The sequence below is a fragment of the Delphinus delphis genome, chromosome 12 (assembly GCF_949987515.2).
Source record: "Delphinus delphis chromosome 12, mDelDel1.2, whole genome shotgun sequence".
NCBI classification, from domain to species: domain Eukaryota; kingdom Metazoa; phylum Chordata; class Mammalia; order Artiodactyla; family Delphinidae; genus Delphinus; species Delphinus delphis.
The window spans coordinates 71,443,671-71,461,076 of record NC_082694.2 but is presented as its reverse complement, the minus strand read 5'-3'; the positions used below and the strand labels follow the sequence as shown (position 1 = coordinate 71,461,076).

The 17,406-nt window shown below is 43.9% G+C and overlaps 1 protein-coding gene across 8 annotated transcripts in view; it reads left to right on the top strand.

The window, feature by feature from the left end:
* Positions 1-13,679: 13,679 nt before the first annotated feature.
* Positions 13,680-17,406, top strand: part of NCOA1 (nuclear receptor coactivator 1) — a 260,763-nt gene continuing 257,036 nt past the window's right edge. For all 8 annotated transcript variants that reach the window (XM_060027005.1, XM_060026999.1, XM_060027001.1 and 5 more), the window contains exon 1: positions 13,680-14,045. The gene's annotated coding sequence lies outside the window, so the exon portion shown is untranslated. The remainder of the gene's footprint in view (positions 14,046-17,406) is intronic.

Below are 17,406 nucleotides of genomic sequence, written 5' to 3'. Positions count from 1 at the left end.
CTGGGCTTCCCTGGTGGCGCAGTGGTTGGGAGTCCACCTGCCGATGCAGGGGACACGGGTTCGTGCCCCGTTCCAGGAGGATCCCACATGCCGCGGAGCGGCTGGGCCTGTGAGCCGTGGCCGCTGAGCCTGCGCGTCCGGAGCCTGTGCTCCACGATGGGAGAGGCCATAACAGTGAGAGGCCCACGTACTGCAAAAAAAAAAAAAAATCACTACTGTTCTCTGAGCATCATCAAGATAAGCAACAGTCACATGTAGTCCTGATTGTCAGTGTGCACAGGTGCAGCTCCATGGGTTGCCAAGGGCTGGTCTGTTGGCTTCTGTGTCATATCAGTTGTTAAATACTTTCAATATCACCCCTGGGCATGTGTAAGTTTTCTATCTTTTTTGGTAAAATTTCTGTCAGGGGCACCAGCTAATCTTCTATTCAGTGTCATACAAAGATTTACATGATAAATTTCACTTGGCATTCAGAGCTCAGGATGATAAATAACTTTATGCTGTAGTGTACAGTTCCAATTAACATCAGCACTGAAGTCACCAGAACTGTCAGTTTCTCTATACGGCAGTGACTACTGACAATTTGTCTTGCTTTCCTGGATGTCATCCAGTACATTGCCCAAAGAGGCCAAAGCAGGTATCTGTGTTATATTTCAACCTCCTTCCTGCCTCTTTTTTTTTTTTTCTTTTTTTATTTGAATCTAAACTTTTGCTACTGAGTACACAGGTGCAGCATTGGGAGGTTCCTTTATTATTCATTCATTTGTTTATTCCTCCAACAAATATAGAGTTCCTACTCTATGTTAGGTACTGGACACGATGGTGAACAAAACCTGATATGGTCCTTGTCTTCATGGAGTTTATTTTATTCATTTACTTTTAAAATATTTATTTATTTATTTGGTTGTGCCAGGTCTTAGTTGTGGCAGGTGAGCTCTTTAGTTGCGGCTCGCCATCTCCTTAGCTGCAGCATGCAAACTCTTAGTTGCAACATGCGAACTCTTAGTTGCGGCATGCATGTGAGATCTAGTTCCCTGACCAGGGATGGAACCTGGGCTCCCTGCATTGGGAGCATGGAGTCTTATCCACTGCGCCACCAGGGAAGTCCCTTCATGGAGTTTAGAGTCAAATGGATAGTTTAATGGCAGGATAAATCAAGAAGTCATGTCTCCACTTATGGCTTTAATCTCATCCCTGTTCACTTCTGTTAAACGTTTCTTGGTCAGTTATTTTTCTTTTTTGCCACTTCAATCTCTTCTAATAAATGATCTTCCCCTCTGCCCACCAACGTGTCATATCTGCCTTCTACTGAAATGATAATCCTCTTGCGTTCATTAAAAAATTTTTTTTTTCTTTTTGGTTCACCGCACGGCTTGCGGGATCCTAGCTCCCCAGCCAGGGATCAAACCCGTGTCCCCTGCAGTGGAAAAGCGGAGTCCCAACCACAGGACTGCCAAGGAAGTCCCTCATTTAAGTTCTCGACTGCCATTTTCTCTTTCCATCAACAGACTTCACAAGTGAGTTAGTCTTGAGCTCCCAGTGCGCACTCACTTCTTTACCACTTGTAATCCTGCGTCCACGCCCACCTCTCTGGGTGACCAGGTGATTTTATTGCTCTCCGTGTGGCCTCTTTTTGGTCATCTGAGTGTTCTTCTTCCTTTTCATGCTCACAGCAAGCAGCAGGCAAGCAAGATCCTTTACATCTGTGAAACTTGTCCCAGAAAGCCTTCCCTCAGACTCATCCCAGCAAGAATGCCTCCTGCCGGAAGCAACTAACTAGCGGTTTGGACAAGTCACTTAGGTTCTCCAGGCCTCAGATGTCTTAGCTGTAATATGAGTAAGTGGTGCCAAGATCTCTTCCTGTCTTAGGAGTTTGGGGGTGTCGAAAATCAGATGAGGGAAGAGTCAAGGGAAAGAGTGCTCCCAGTGTCTCCTGACCCCAGGGACAACAGGAAAGTGAGGAGATAGCAAACTCTGACAGATCTTGGAGAAGGGGTAGTTGTGGGGGGGGGGCAAAGAGAGGCTGGAGGGCAGTGATGAGGCTGGGCAATGGGGACGAGCAGAGGGGCAAAACAAACTCTTTCCTGGAATCACAGCTATAGACACTCTTGGAACAAGAAGCTCTGTGCAGGCTCTGAGCTTGTGGACCTAGGATTGCTGAGTTTGAAGCATATCATGTTTGACACATGCTAGCTCCATGAATGGTGATATGTACACTTCCCTTCCCCAAAAGAAGATATACAGTATAAGCACCAACTATCGGGGTTAGCGGAACACATGAAACTTCCCTATTAGAAGGTGATGCCTTGAGGGCAGGAAGCCTCTCTTTTCAGTCTTTATAGCTTCTCAGACAGTGTAGTAAGTAGCACTCAGTTCGTTAAATTGAACTGAAGAATATTCTTAGATCTTATTCAGCTTGGTACTGGAGGGAAATTCTGAGAGAAATCCAGGGTGTTTAATACATTGGATTATTTTAGCACTGATGCTTGCACTTTTATATTCTTCTTATATGAAACCTCTCCTCGTTTATTTACTTGTTTATTCATTTGCTATCTGCTTCTCCCACAATGTAAGCTTTTGAGGACAGACACTGCTTCCCCAGCATCCTCAATACTTAGAATAATGCTCGACACATAGTGGGCTCTTAATAAATATTTACTGAATGATTGCATGAACGAATCTCTGCATGAAATCTCCACTTATGATTCTTGTCTTTAAAAACTTAGGGGCTGCCAGCTTGCCTTCAGGACTGAGGAAGTATAGCTAGCAATATCCCCTTCTCTGCTTTCTTAACCCTTTCCTCTGCACAAGTGGCAGAGTTTGGGCAGCCCTGAAAGACGGGAGGAAGAGAGAAATCTGGCCACCCCACCAAGCTGAAAGAGTGGGACTTTGTCACTAGGTTGCCACCCAGAAGATTCCACAGCTGCCTACTTGAATCTGCTGTGGTCTGCAGCTCAGTGGTGAGTGGGAGTGCAGGAAAGGTTTGGCCAGGGGATGGCCAGCCCCACATGAGTTATGGGGCCTCTGCAGCAAGAATCCCCTCAGTAGGCCTGACTGGGGAGTCTTCTTCAGGGCACTAATGGGTACCACCATGAGCTCTCACCCATGTATCAGCTGCCTTGGCAGAGGTCCTGGTCCCCAGCACCAGCAGCCGGTAGGCCCCATCTTCATGGGAAAATTCACAGTCATCATTGGTCCGCAGAGATACGAGAGAATGAATTGGTGTATCAATAGCTATTGGTTGTACCAGTGTTTAAAGAGCAGCAGTGTAGGTTTTCCTTCTGAAAGCCAAACTGAATGAAAAACAAGGGGTGTTGGTTTTATCCTGGATGTGGAGGGCCCTGCCCTCATTGAACTTGCAGTCTGTGGAATCTATAACCTAAAGACCTAATGATGGTGGAAAAGACTGACTCCTAGCAACCATTCCTGTTGCTCTCAGAAAGGCTGGCTGAATCACAAAGAGGGTGAAGTTCATCTTCGGTAGCCTCTGACTTCCCTCCCCAATACTTATCTATTCCAGTGCCCTTACCTCCCCAAAATGGGAAGAAAATCATCTGCTTCACTGAAATCATGAGCAGTCTAAGGCACATATAATTTGCTCTTCCTCCTGTATTTGAATTCTAAAAGAGGAGTGCTCAAACAAATAACAATTATGCCCTTTGATTTAACAACCTCTTTTGAGGACTTAGGTCCAAGGAAGGACTCCAAAAGTGAGAGAGAGGAGGAAAGACCCCAAATTTGGAATAATAGGGAATGGTGAAATCAATACAATTGAATACTATACAACCCTTAAAACCCAAGAAGTTTGAGGCATCTATAAGAAATAATGCTGAAAAACGAAACTAGCACCTAAAATAGTTTATGCACTGATTACATGTCTGACTACTGATTTGTAAGAATATGTGAATTTTTATTCACTGATAGTGTGTTGTATATCACTAATCTGTGTGTCTAGCTCAACACTTTGTTCGTAGTAGGCACTTAGTTAATGTTTATTGAATGAATGAAGGAACCAGAAGTAAGTTTAGAGAAGTGCTTGGAATTTATATCATCAGATTTCTTTTACTATAAAGCTACTTTATTATTATTTTTAAAATTTATTTATTTTTGGCTGTGTTGGGTCTTCGTTGCTGCACACGGGCTTTCTCTAGATGTGGCAAGCGGGAGCTACCCTTCGTTGCGGTGCACGGGCTTCTCACTGCAGTGGCTTCTCTTGTTGCAGAGCATGGGCTCTAGGCGAGCGGGCTTCAGTAGTTGTGGCATGCAGGTTCAGTAGCTGTGACTCACGGACTCTAGAATGTAGGCTCAGTAGTTGTGGCTCACGGGCTTAGTTGCTCTGCAGCAGGTGGGATCTTCCCAGACCAGGGCTCGAACTCGTGTCCCCTGTATTGGCAGGCGGATTCTTAAGAACTGTGGCACCAGGGAAGCCCAAAGCTACTTTAATGCGTGACAAAAGAGTTTCTAAAAGGAAGATCATCTTTTCAATTTTATGTATATGAAAGTAAAAGAAGGAAATACCAAAATATTAACAGTAGTGGAGTCTGAGTCGTGAACTACAGGTAATTTCTATCTTCATTTATCAACTTCTCTGTATGCTCTTGATTTTCTACAATAATAATAATCAGGGAGAAACAATTTGTTGAAAGAATCGTCCTGAAATAGCAAGTTACAAACCCAAAGGAATGAATCTCTGTTGTTGAAAATTGCAGGCACGCTGGTAGGCTTGGGGGTGAAAGTACATCTGGCATCTCTAGAAGCACACAACACAGGCCGCCACCAATCCAGTCCTCCTACGTATACAACTGAAATTGGCATTGAGACTTCAAAAGTAAGAAGCAGCGTTACAGCAAGTCTGACTGAAGTCTACATATGTGAGGGAGTCATACCTGTATTTTACATCATTAATGCTTGTCTGGGATATTGTCATCCCAGAACGGTGCAAAGAAAGCACCCATTGCAGTGTGCTTTTAGTAGTGAAAAATGATAAATAACCAAAATGTTCATCATAGAAAATATAATCCCCAAAATTCAGATGTAAAAACCAAAGATATTTTATGGTACCTTCATCTTTTTAGTTACAATTAGTATGCATGGATAATGCCCACCTTAAGAGAAACAGGACAGTTGTTGAGACTAAAAGGTATGAAGTGGTCATTCAGGAAAGGAACACTGTTTTTTAAACATGATCACACCTACATTTCCATTGGGTCTGGACACATTGGGGCTGCATATATCACTGGGGAATTTACTACTAAGCATGAAGCAAGATGGTGTTGCTAAGTAGTTAGCCCTGACAAATGAATTAACTGACGTAGGACCTAAGAATATTTTAGAAATTAACTGCTGTGTAATTTACAGGAATAAAGTTACAGTAACTAATCAACAAGACTTGGCAAAGAGATCAGAAATCCTGTTATTTGATAATAGAACACTATGACATAATTCGTTATTTATTTGACTTTAAAAAATCAATTGTAAAAAGTAAAATTGTCACTATTTGCAGATGACATGATTTCATAGCTAGAAAACCCTAAAGACTCCACCAAAAACCCTAAAGACTCCACCAAAAACCCTAAAGACTCCACCAAAAACTAATAAACAAATTCAGTATATTTGCAGGGTACAAAATCAATATACAAAAATTGGTTGCATTTCTGTACACTAACAATGAACTATCAGAAAGAGAAATTAAGAAAACAATCTCGTTTACAATTGCATCAGAAAGAATCAAATACCTAGGGATAAGTTAAGGAGGTGAAAGACCTGTACACTGAAAACTATGAGGCATTGATGAAAGATATTGAAAAAGACACAAATAAATAGAAAAATATTCCATTCTTATGGATTGGAAGAATTAATACTGTTAAAATGTCCATCCTACCCAAAGCAATCTACAGATTTCATGCAATCTCTATCAAAATTCCTATGGCATTTTTCACAAAAGCAGAACAAAGGATTGTAAAATTTGTATAGAACCACAAAAGACCTGCAACAGGCAAAGTAATCTTGAGAAAGAAGAACAAAGCTGGTAGCACCATGCTTCCTGATTTCAAACCATATTACAAAGCTATAGTAATCAAAAGAGTATGGTATTGGCATAAAAACAGACACATAGATCATTGGAAAAGAATAGAGAGCCCAGAAATAAACACATGCATATATGGCCAGTTCACTTATGGCAAAGTGGGCAAAAATATACAATGGGGAAAGGACAGTCTCTTCAATAAATGGTGTTGGGAAAACTGGACAGTAACATGTAAAAGAATGAAACTGGATCACTAACTTACACCATACGTAAAAATTAACTCAAAGTGGATTAAAGACTTGAATGTAAGACCTGAAACCTTAAAACTCCTAGAAGAGAACATAGCCAGTAAACTCCTTGGCATTGGTATTGGTGTTGATTTTTTGGATCTGACTCCAAAAGCAAATGCAACAAAGGCAAACATAAACACATGGGACTACATCAAAATAAAGATCTGCACAGCACAAGAAAGCATCAACAAATGAAAAGGCAACCTGCTTAATGGGAGAAAATATTTGCAAATCATATATCCAATAAGTGGTGAATATCCAAAATATATAAAGAACTCAGACAACTCAATAGCAAAAAACACAAACAAGCTAGAGGATCTGAATAGATACTTTTCCAAAGAAGACATGGAGATGTCCAACAGGCACATGAAAAGATGCTCAGCATCACTAATCATCAGGGAAATGCAAATCAAAACCACAATGAGATATCACCTCACACCTATTAGAATGGCTATCATCAAAAAGACAAGAAATAAGTGTTGGAGAAGATGTAGAGAAAAGGAAACCCTCATGTCCTGCTGGTGGGAATGTAAATTGGTGCAGCTACTATGGAAACAGTATGGGGGTTCCTCAAAAAATTAAAAATAGAACTACCATATGATCCAGCAATTCCATTTCTGAGTACTTAACTTGAAGAAAATGAAAACAGTAATTTGAAAAGATATAAGCACCCCTGTGTTCTTTGCAGCATTATTTGCAATAGCCAAGATATGGAAACAACCTAGGGAGTTCCCTGGTGGTCCAGTGGTTAGGACTCAGTGCTTTCACTGCTGTGGCCCTGGGTTCAATACCTGATCGGAGAATTAAGATCCCGCAAGCCATGGGGTGCGGCCAAAAATAAATAAATAAATAAATAAATAAATTTAAAAAAAGCCACCCAAGTGTCCATTGATGGATATCTGGGTAAAGAAGAAGTGGCATATATATATACACAATGAAATACTACTCAGTCATTAAAAAAATCTTGCCATTTGTTACAACATGGATAGACTTGAGGGTATCATGGTAAGTGAAACGTCAGACAGAAAAAGACAAATACTGTATGATTTCACTTATATGTGGAATCTAAAAAACAAAAAAAACAAAACAAAATCAAACTCACAGGTACAGAGAATAAATTGGTGGCTGCCAGAGGGGATGGGGGTTCAAGGGTGGGCAAAATGGGTGAAGGGGGTCAAGAGGTACAAAATTTCAGGTATAGTATAAATAAGTCATGGGGATGTAATGTACAGTGTGGTGAATATAGTCAATAATATTGTATTGCATATTTGAAAGTTGCTAAGAGAATAAATCTTAAAAGTTCTCATTAGAAGAAAAAAATATGTAACTTTATATGGTGATGGATGGTAGCTAGACTTATTGTGGTGATCATTTTGCAGTGTATACAAATATCAAATTATTATGTTGTACACCTGAAACTAATATAATGATACATGTCAATTATACCTCAATTTTAAAAAATCAACTTGCTGAGCAAAAAGTTTTGCCACCAAAACTGAAAGAAACTCCGAGAAACAATTCAAAAATCAGTATTATTTGGGGGCAAAAACCACTCAATTTGTTTAACAACAGCTAATTTAACAAATAATATTTTCAAAGTGTTAAAAAGAAAATTTTAAGATGCTCCAAATGAAACCCTATGTTTATGTAATATCGACTTCTATTGTACTTAATATCACACACTAGGAGATGGTAACTTTTCACAGAGTTTATATGCAATTTAAATAAAACAGCATTTATATAGGCTCAAAGTAAAGCATGGCTGTGTATAAAGGGGTCAAAATCCATCTGAACTGCAAGGTGGACCCAGGATACTATTGCTTTGGAAACAATAAAGTTAAGATAGATGCAGAATGTTTGTCCAGAAACCCCTTTATCTAAAACTCTACGCCTGGGTTTCAAATCAAGGCCGCATTTCTGTCAAAAAGGACTTAGATTCTCTAGGCAAGAGACAGATACATCATTCTTATTGATACAATTATGAACACCACAGTTTCTGATACTTATGATTGTGGAGAACAAGATTTCTCAGTGAGTAGGAGAGCAGAAGTCACTCGAAGAAGGTGGCTATTATGACATTTTACAGCTGCAGTATGTCCTTAGGGGACACTGCATCCTGTTAACTGTTCAGCTGGCTTTATCTGTGCCTATACTTCCAACTTGATGAATGGTCGGTCAGATTTTTACCTTCTTTGTTTGAGCTAATTTTCACTTTTTCACGGTCGATCCTAAGTAGTGAACTAAACGCTACTGAGTGCTTTGCATACATTATTTCATTCAATCTTTGCAATAACCCTTTGCTAGCATCCTATTTTACAGATGAGGACACTGAGGCTTGGAGGTGTTAAAGGGATTTGTTCAGGGTCACACCGCTAGTCAGTGGCAGAGCCATTTCAAACCCCAGTCTGCCTAACTCTAAACCTAGCTTTCTTAATGTCCATAATTCAAGCAAATGTAGAAATAAAAGTCTATTCAAAGGAAAATTGACAAAATCCTTTTTGTGGGGAAGTGGCAGGCTCATGCAAGGTAGATAGGACCATAGATTGGAACAATTTTTCTGGATGTCAATTTGGCAAATATATAGTAAAAAAAAAAAAAATTAAACATGTACCCTTTGAGCCAGTAATGAATCTTGTATGAATTTAATGTAAGAAAATAATTTTCAAACCCTGGACAGGGGCATGCATTAGAATCACAGCATTATTTATGAAAACAAACACACAAACAAGAAAATAAATACAATGTAAACATTTCCCAGTAAGGGATCGGTTAATTAAATGGCTAAAGAGACATACAAGGCAAGACTATTCAGCCACTTTAATGATGAAAATATATTGTATAGTAAAAGACACCAGATTATTTATGAGCATGTATAGTGTGTCTATTATGTAAAATAGAATACCATACTGTATTTATATGTGCAAATACACATAGTCAATATGTGGAAAGGTGCTCACTTTTTTTTTTTTTTTTTTTTTTTCCACTTTTTTTTTTTTTTTGGTGCTCACTTTTTTTTTTCTGGCTCAATAGAGTTTGTTTGTTTTACCTCTTTATACTTTTCTTTATTGTTTGGTTATTTTATGAATCAAAACAAAAAAACTATTTGAAATAAAGTGTCAATGTTAAATCAGTTCTTGTCTCAGCAAGTGGAGTGAGTTCATGTATACTAGCCAGATGCTTTATACAACTAGGAATCTATTATGCTTTGGAGAAAATTCAACAGGTATATGATAGATCCTGATCATGTAACTACCATGCTTCTGTTCCACCAAAGGATTAATATTAAAGTATGAGGTCAATAGGACCTGACTAAAACCAGACCTGTCTGGGCTATAAAAGTTAAATGTTGTCTTACATTTTCATTTAAAAAAATCTCTTCAAAACAGTTTTATTTAATTGAGGTCAGTCCTACTTGTTGACTGGCATTGTACTTTGGGAGTAAAGGAACTTTTGCTTAAATAGGTAAAGTAAATGGATTTCAAAGAGGCTGTGTGGGGTTCAGGAAGCAAATCTAACTGACAAATCTTTTGCCGCTGTATTAATGGCTCTGGGGGTAGGGGGTTGGTTGGAGTTAAGGAAGTGGGCCTGTTTAGGAAACTTAGATGGAGCCAGAGAGGTGTTGAAATGACAAGAGACCAACTGGGAAAGAGAAATGTGCGTTATGAGCACGTGAAAAGATGCTCAACATCACTAGTCATTAGGGAAATGCAAATCAAAGCTACCAGGGAATACCACCTTATACCCATTAGGATGGCTACTATAAAAAAACAGAAAACAACTAGAGTTGGCAAGGATGTGGTGAAATTGGAGCCCTTGTGCATTGTTGTGGGAATGTAACATGGTATAGCTGCTGTGGAAAATAGTATGGAGGTTCCTCAAAAAGTTAAACATAGAATTACCATATGACCCAGCAATTCCACTTCTGGGTATATACCCCAAAGAATTGAAAGCAGGGTCTCAAAGAGATCTCTGTACACATATGTTCATAGCAGCACTATTCACAATAGCTAAAATGTAGAAGCAACCCAAGTGTCCATTGACAGATGAGTGGATAAGCGAAATGTGGTACATACATATGATGGAATGTTATTCAGCTTTAAAAAAGGAAATTCTGCAATATGCTACAACATGGATGAACTTTGAGGACATTATGCTAAGTGAAATAAGCCAGTCACAAAAAGACAAATACTGTGTGATTCACTTATTTGAGGTACTTAAGAGTAATCAAAATCATAGAGACAAAATAGAATGGTGCTTGCCAGGGAGGGGAAGAATGGGGAGTTAGTGTTCAATAGGTAAAGATTTTCAGTTTTACAAGATGAGAAGAGTTATGGGGATGGATGGTGCTGATGGCTGCCCAACAGTATGAATGTATTTAATCCACTGAACTGCATATTTAATAATGGTTAAGGTGGTAAATTTTATCTGTATTTTAACACAATAAAAAAAGAAGAAAAAAGTGGGTTATAACTGTTTATAAGTGATTATAAACGTAGAGGAAAGAGAAGAAAGTCAAAGGACCTTACTTATGAAGGAGTCTCACCCTAGAAAAGTCCTTTCTTTAGTGTCCATGGATGGCAAGATAAATAATACCTTAAGTTCCACTCATCATCCAACAAAATCTCAGCACTGCCTGTCCTGAGGATGTTTAAAAGTTAATTAAGACACTGGGCTGCAGAGTGGGGTAGGGGTGGGGGCTGGGAGAGGGAGATGCAGGTGTTATTAACAGTTGAAGCCGTGGAAACAAAACCAAGTCAATCTAAGTGAGAAGAGAGGTGGGAAAAAAAATTAAACCTTGAGGATACCAATGTTACATGGTTCTGTGGAAAAGGAACAGCAAAGAAAAGTGCTAGGGAAGGGAAGTTCAGAAAACAGGCAAAGAGAGAAGAGAATGATGTAAAAGACAGGGGAGGGGAGGAGAGTTTCAAAAAGGAGGACTTGGGCTTCCCTGGTGGCGCAGTGGTTGAGAGTCCGCCTGCAAAGGCAGGGGACATGGGTTCGTGCCTGGTCCGGGAGGATCCCACATGCTGTGGAGCGGCTGGGCCCGTGAGCCATGGCCGCTGGGCCTGCGCGTCCGGAGCCTGTGTTCCGCAATGGGAGAGGCCACAACAGTGAGAGGCCCGATTACGGCAAAAAAAAAAAAAAAAAAGGAGGACTTCACAGTATGAAGCGCTGTAGGAAGGCCATCTAATGGGGTGGGGGTTTGAAGTATCTACTGGACCTGGCAATCAGCAGTGACCAGCGTGTAGCCCCGACAGGAGACAGCGTTACCTGCACACATGGTTATGTTTGTAGGCCTCTTCATACAGTCTGGACTGGACTAGACTGGGAGGTATGTTCTACAGAAGGGGATTAACCTGGCGATTGAGAGATACATAGCTCTGGGTATTTTCAGTGATTATTGGGGATGGGGACTCTGTAGGTGGCTAGATGTCCTGCTAAACTAGTTGAGGGCAAGAGCTAATGAAATGCACCTAGGGCTCCAGTAATAAGAATCAAATTAATGAATATGTAAAGAGGTTTGTTTGTTTGTTTGTTTTTATTTTTGGCTGCATTGAGTCCTCATTGTTCCGCACAGGCTTTCTCTAGTTGTGGTGAGCTGGGGCTACTCTTCGTTGTGGTGCGCCGTCTTCTCATTGTGGTGGCTTCTCTTGTTGCAGAGCACGGGCTCTAGGCGTGCGGGCTTCAGTAGCTGTGGCTCGCGGGCCCTAGAGCAGAGGCTCAGTAGTTGTGGTGCACAGGCTTGGTTGCTCCACAGCATGTGGGATCTTCCTGGACCAGGGCACGAACCCACGTCCCCTGCATTGGCAGGCAGATTCCTAACCACTGCACCACCGGGGAAGTCCCTGAATAAACGAATATATGATGAATGTGGGGTGTGGACTAAAGGTTGGTTTATGAGCAGTCCAGAATAGGATGATGAGCAGTCCCGAACCTTTTTGGCACCAGGGACCAGTTTCGTGGAAGACAATTTTTCCACAGACGGTGCGGGGGATGGTTCAGGGGGTAATGTGGGCGATGGGGAGCGGCAGATGAAGCTTCGCTCGCTTGCCCGCTGCTCACCTCCTGCTGTGCGGCCCAGTTCCTAACAGGCCTCGACCGGTACCGGTCCACAGCCCGGGGTTTGGGGACCCCTGATCTAGAGTATGGCAGTGAATGATGGCAGGATGGAGTACATGCCTCTGGAAGAAGTTGCTCACTGAATCAGAGAGGTGCCAGGGAGGTTGGTGTTTTCAAGGCAAGGTCAGGTTTCAGTTAGGAGGACTGTGAAGGGTTTAAAGATTTCTACAGGTTGCTCTCGAGTAGAAAACACTGAGAGACAACAACAGTAGGACAGGATTGAGGTAGGTGCAGACAGCTACCTGGGAATAAGAATGCAGGAAAGGACAGCTGTCTGCTTTACAAAGCACCTCCGCAGCCAGCGACCCATTCATCCTTCGGACAACCCGGGGAGAGAGATAGGTATTATATTGCCAGCCTTTGGAATGAGGGATGCTTTCCAGATAAGGTTCGGAAAGCCTGTTCAACCGCTGTTTGATTCCTCTAACGACAAGGAACACTCCACTTTTGGAAGTAGCACTGCCATTATAAAATTTAAAAACCGAGTAGAAAAGAAGAAAGGTGTGGGCCCCCTTGAGGGGAAAGCTCTGTCAATGACAAACATTTTGGGTAATTCATGGAACTGCAGAGCCAGACGCGTCAGTCAGATCTTTTCATCTGTAAAACGAAGGGGGCAGATGATCTTTCTTTTCCCTTATCTAATAGCCTGTGAAATCATCTAGGCAACCAACTCCCAATTTTACAGAATAAAAAAAGGGCTGCGGATGTGTCTTGCTCAAAGTAATACAAGAAATTAGCGGAGGGACAGGCCAGAACCCACTCCACCCGGGTCTACTGCGCCCCTCGCCGCTCCACACCTTCCCGGACAGATCAAGCCAGCGGGAGGCTGCAGGCCGGGCGGCCTAGCTGAAAGCACCCAGGGGTTCGAGGCGGCTTCCCGGCAGCAGTCATAGGAACGCCCCGAGGGGAGGGGAAGAGTTAGGGCCTCCTTTCCCACACTTCGTTAGGACGGGGGCCGGGGCGGGACCGCGGCAGCCCTCCCTCGGGCCTGCGGCCGGCAGAGGGCGCGGAGCGACTCCTCGTTTCGCTGCCCGGCGGGCGGGGAACTGGCTGCCCCCGGAGCGCCGTCGGAGTTCGCGGGCACCGGATCGCGGCGACCCGGCCGGCCGGAGGGCGCAGGGGCAGCGCAGAGGGCAGGACGGCGGGAAGTGGGCGGGGCGGCCGGGAGCCGGCGGGGCGGGGCGGGGCGGGGCGCGGAGGGGGCGGGGCCGCGAGCGGGGGGCGGTGGCGGCGGCGGCGGCGGCGGCGGCGGCGGTAGCCGAGGAGGAGGAGGAGGAGAACATGGCGGCCGCGGAGAGCGGCTGAAATGCCTGTTTTTCAGGCCAGGCGAGCGGGAATCTGAGGCGATTCTCTGAGCCTTCCCCTCAGACGGCTGAACCGCGGCCTCGAGCGCCTCGACTGCCCTGTTCCCTGCTGCTCCCTCGAGTGCAGCCTGCGCCCGGTCCGTTCTGCATCCCCCTGCGGGGGGACTCCTGCTCCGGAGGAGGGGGCCGGAGAGCCGCGGCGGCGGCGGGCTCCCAGCCCGAGCAGCGGCGGAGGCCGCGGCGGCGCCGCCACGGTCGCGGGCGAGCGCGGCGCCCGTCAGCGCGGCCCAGAGGCGGCGGCGGCAGGTGAGTGGCAGGCGGCGGGCGCCGAGCCTCCCGGTGGGTGCAGCTGTCACGAGCCGCGCGGCCGCCGAGGCCCTAGGGGGCGGGAGCAGCTGGTGCCCCTCCGCCCGCCGCTCTCCTTTCTCTCCGCTCCGTTCCCCCTCCCACTTTCCCCGACTTCTCCCTCGGCCTCGCGCGGCTGGAGGGGGCGGAGGTCGCAGCTGTCACGGGCACCAGCTGGGGGCTGCGCCGCGGATGGAAACTGCTGCAGCAGCGACTTCCCTGCCCCGTTTCCCAGTTGCCCTAGTTAAGAGCGGACGGGGCGAGCATCCGCGGAGGGTGCGCGAGGCTCGCGGCCGCCGGCCCGGCGTGGGGAGAGGCGCCCCGAGCCCGCGGGCGCTCCCCGCCGCCGAGAGGGGGAGCCGGAAGTCGGCGCGGGCGCCCCTCGGCCCCGGCGAGCGCGGTGACCTTGGCAAGCCCGGTAACCTCTCTGAGTCTCGCTTGCCGGGACTGCGAAATGGGGATGACCGTGGCGAGTCTTCTTGTAAGCGCAGCCTCCGACGGCGCTTCTGTTTACCCCCGCGCACTTGCTTTACCCTCTCCAGACGAGGCATTTCGGAGGCAGAAACGGGATGGATAAGTGAGATTTTCCTGTTATGTTTAGGGTTTGGTCCCCTTCGTCGGATTCTGCTGAAAGGATTTAGAAAGGGGAGCAAACATGTTGGCTGGAAGACTGAGAAGTGGGATGGGTTAATGGTCAGCGACAGAACTCGAGCCATTCCCTAGTCGCTTGGAAGAGAAATGGAGAAACCGGACACCAGGGTCCCTGCTCTTACTACCCAGCTGTGTTGTTTTTTGTTTTTTGTTTTTAAAGCAGTCACTCCCATAGACTAGACACTGCCTCGCTTGACGATGTTAGAGGGAGACGGAGGGTTTGACAATAAAGCCTGTATGTGTGACAAGGAGAGTCCGTGCCGCTGTGGCTGCAGTTTGGTGGGGAGGAAAACTTTAAGCTGGAGGATCTTTTAGCCTTTCAGGCTGGGCTCTCTTCGTTCACTGTAGGTGTTGAAGAGGCAGGTGTCCTTGTGGAGAAGGTGACATTCTTTTTCTTTTGAGACGGTGACTTTTTAATGCTGAGCATGATGGTGGTGAATGAAGGGTTCTGGAGTGAATTGCAGTCCCAGCACCTTCTGTTGATGCCAAGAGTAATCTCTGTGGCGACGATTTGTGAGGGCTGAGGCTTTCACTTCAGTGATTAAGAAATCTTCAAGTGTCTGTGTAAAACATTGCTGCGGTGAAGCTTAGATTATACTGTACAGCTGAAGGGATGGAGTTCAGGGGTTAAATTTGTTTGAGGTTTGTTTTCAGTTTTGGAATTGGTTGAAGGTTAGTCTCAAAAAAAAAAAAAAAAAAAAAAAAAGTTGGCCAAAGGGGCCTCTCAGCTTGTTTCACAGAAGCTGTGATGTAGTAGGAAGGGGGTCAGATTTCATGTTGAGAATAATATAAAAAGAGTGTTTGCTTGGGTCTTTTGGCTCTTGAACTAGAAATAGTTTTGGGTTAAAAGTAGCAGTGAGGTTTGATTCAGCTTAATAAATGGGCATTCCTTGAGCTATGTCATAAACAGATGCAACTGCAAGTGTTTCTTTTTTATCTCGTGTACTCTGTGGAAGGGTCTAATTTGGTTTTGTGAACTAGCGTTGGAAATGGTTTCCCTCTATTTCTTATTCAGATTTTATCCTTTGGGAACAATGGATCAAAAGGGGGGCCTGAATAGGGAATATATGGTTTGGAGAGAAAATGCAGGGATGCTGCTTATAAGAACAGGCATTTGGTTTGATTTTTGTAAACATTTTGCAGTGGTTATTTATTTCATCTATTTAACTCACAATGAAGTTTGAATTTTAAGGTGCAGAATTTGAATTTTACATAGTTTATAGTTGATCTTTTTCTCATTTCCTTCTGAGAAAATCTGTAGGATTGTGTCTTTTAAATTACTTTTTGTGTGGTTTAAGCCAAGGGAGTATTTTAGATCTGCATTTTTGGTAAGTGGTTTTATTGAAAAAAAGTGCTTGATGGAACTAATGGTGATTGTTCCACTTAAACTGGGATTATATAGACAATGCATTTTCCTGCCTCTTTCTGCCAACATTTGTTTTTCTTTCTCCTTCAATTCCAGGGTTTCATTTCTAGAAATCTGGGCTGGAAACAGAAGCAGCAGTTTGTATAATACCAAGAACTTGCTTATGCCAGGAAGCTGTAAGGGTAGCATGAAGTGGGTGTGGTATAAAGATACTGCCACTCTTTAAGACAATTTAACTGTTGAGGGAGTCCAGGGTCAAACTTTAATTTTTGTTGAATTTCCTGTTTTCTTTGTATGTGTTAATCTTTTGGTGGGCAGAGGATTGGGTTGCTATGGTGCTGACTGGTGTATATTGTGAAAGCACTGGCAAAATTTCATGCTTTTACTCTATACAGAAGGGTGCTAAACAAGCCTAAATAATTTAAAATGTTGTTCCCAGGATGGAATGTTCTCTGCATGTACTGTTGATCCTGCTAATCCAGTGATTGGTCTTCACCAGGACTAAATGTTGAGTAGGTGATGAGGGTGGTATAGAGGTGCTGAAAGGTGGAGTGGGGAAGAAAGGATATTGGACATTCTTTGAAAATCTTTTCTCTATTGGACTGTATATCAGAGTATGGTTTATAATTCTTTTTAAAGGACATCTCTGTCCTCATCGATTTCACATAACTTCTCTTACATACTACCTTTGTTCCTTAGTTAAGTTTGTCTTTATTGCCCTATCCCCCAAGGGCTCCACATTGTTTGAATATGTTGCATATTTTTGGGGTTGGTTGGTCTTAAACCATATGGCCTAAAATAGCTTTCATTTTAGGGCAAGTATGGGAGGTCAACACACACACACACCACCGAGTAGAATCTTCTTAAGTCATGGGGCGAGGAGATCCCCAGGATTCTCATTATTGTCTTGGCAGTGATTTTTACTTTCTGCCTGTGATAATCACAGGAATTCTCAGAGGGCCATCAGCTGCTTTCCTAGCATAGGTCCAGGAACATGTGGTGGGCTCCATTTTACATTACTTCCAAATATCAGGTGCAGAAGAGTGTGGGATTGGGTGAAGTGCATGTGTTTCAGGAGTTGAATGACAGAGCACTATATCCAGTTTTGGGCTGCAGAACCATACAAATTTCTCCCCACCTTGTACAACTTTCCTGTGAGTTGGACAGACTAGACTGTAGGAAAGGACTTCTTCATTGCTTCTCTCCCAGGTTAACCAGTAGCTTAGCTTTTGGTTATTGGTCACTAAGGATGGACCTTATGGTCTCTAACCTTTTTTCTTACCATTGGAGGTGAGGTCTAGTCAT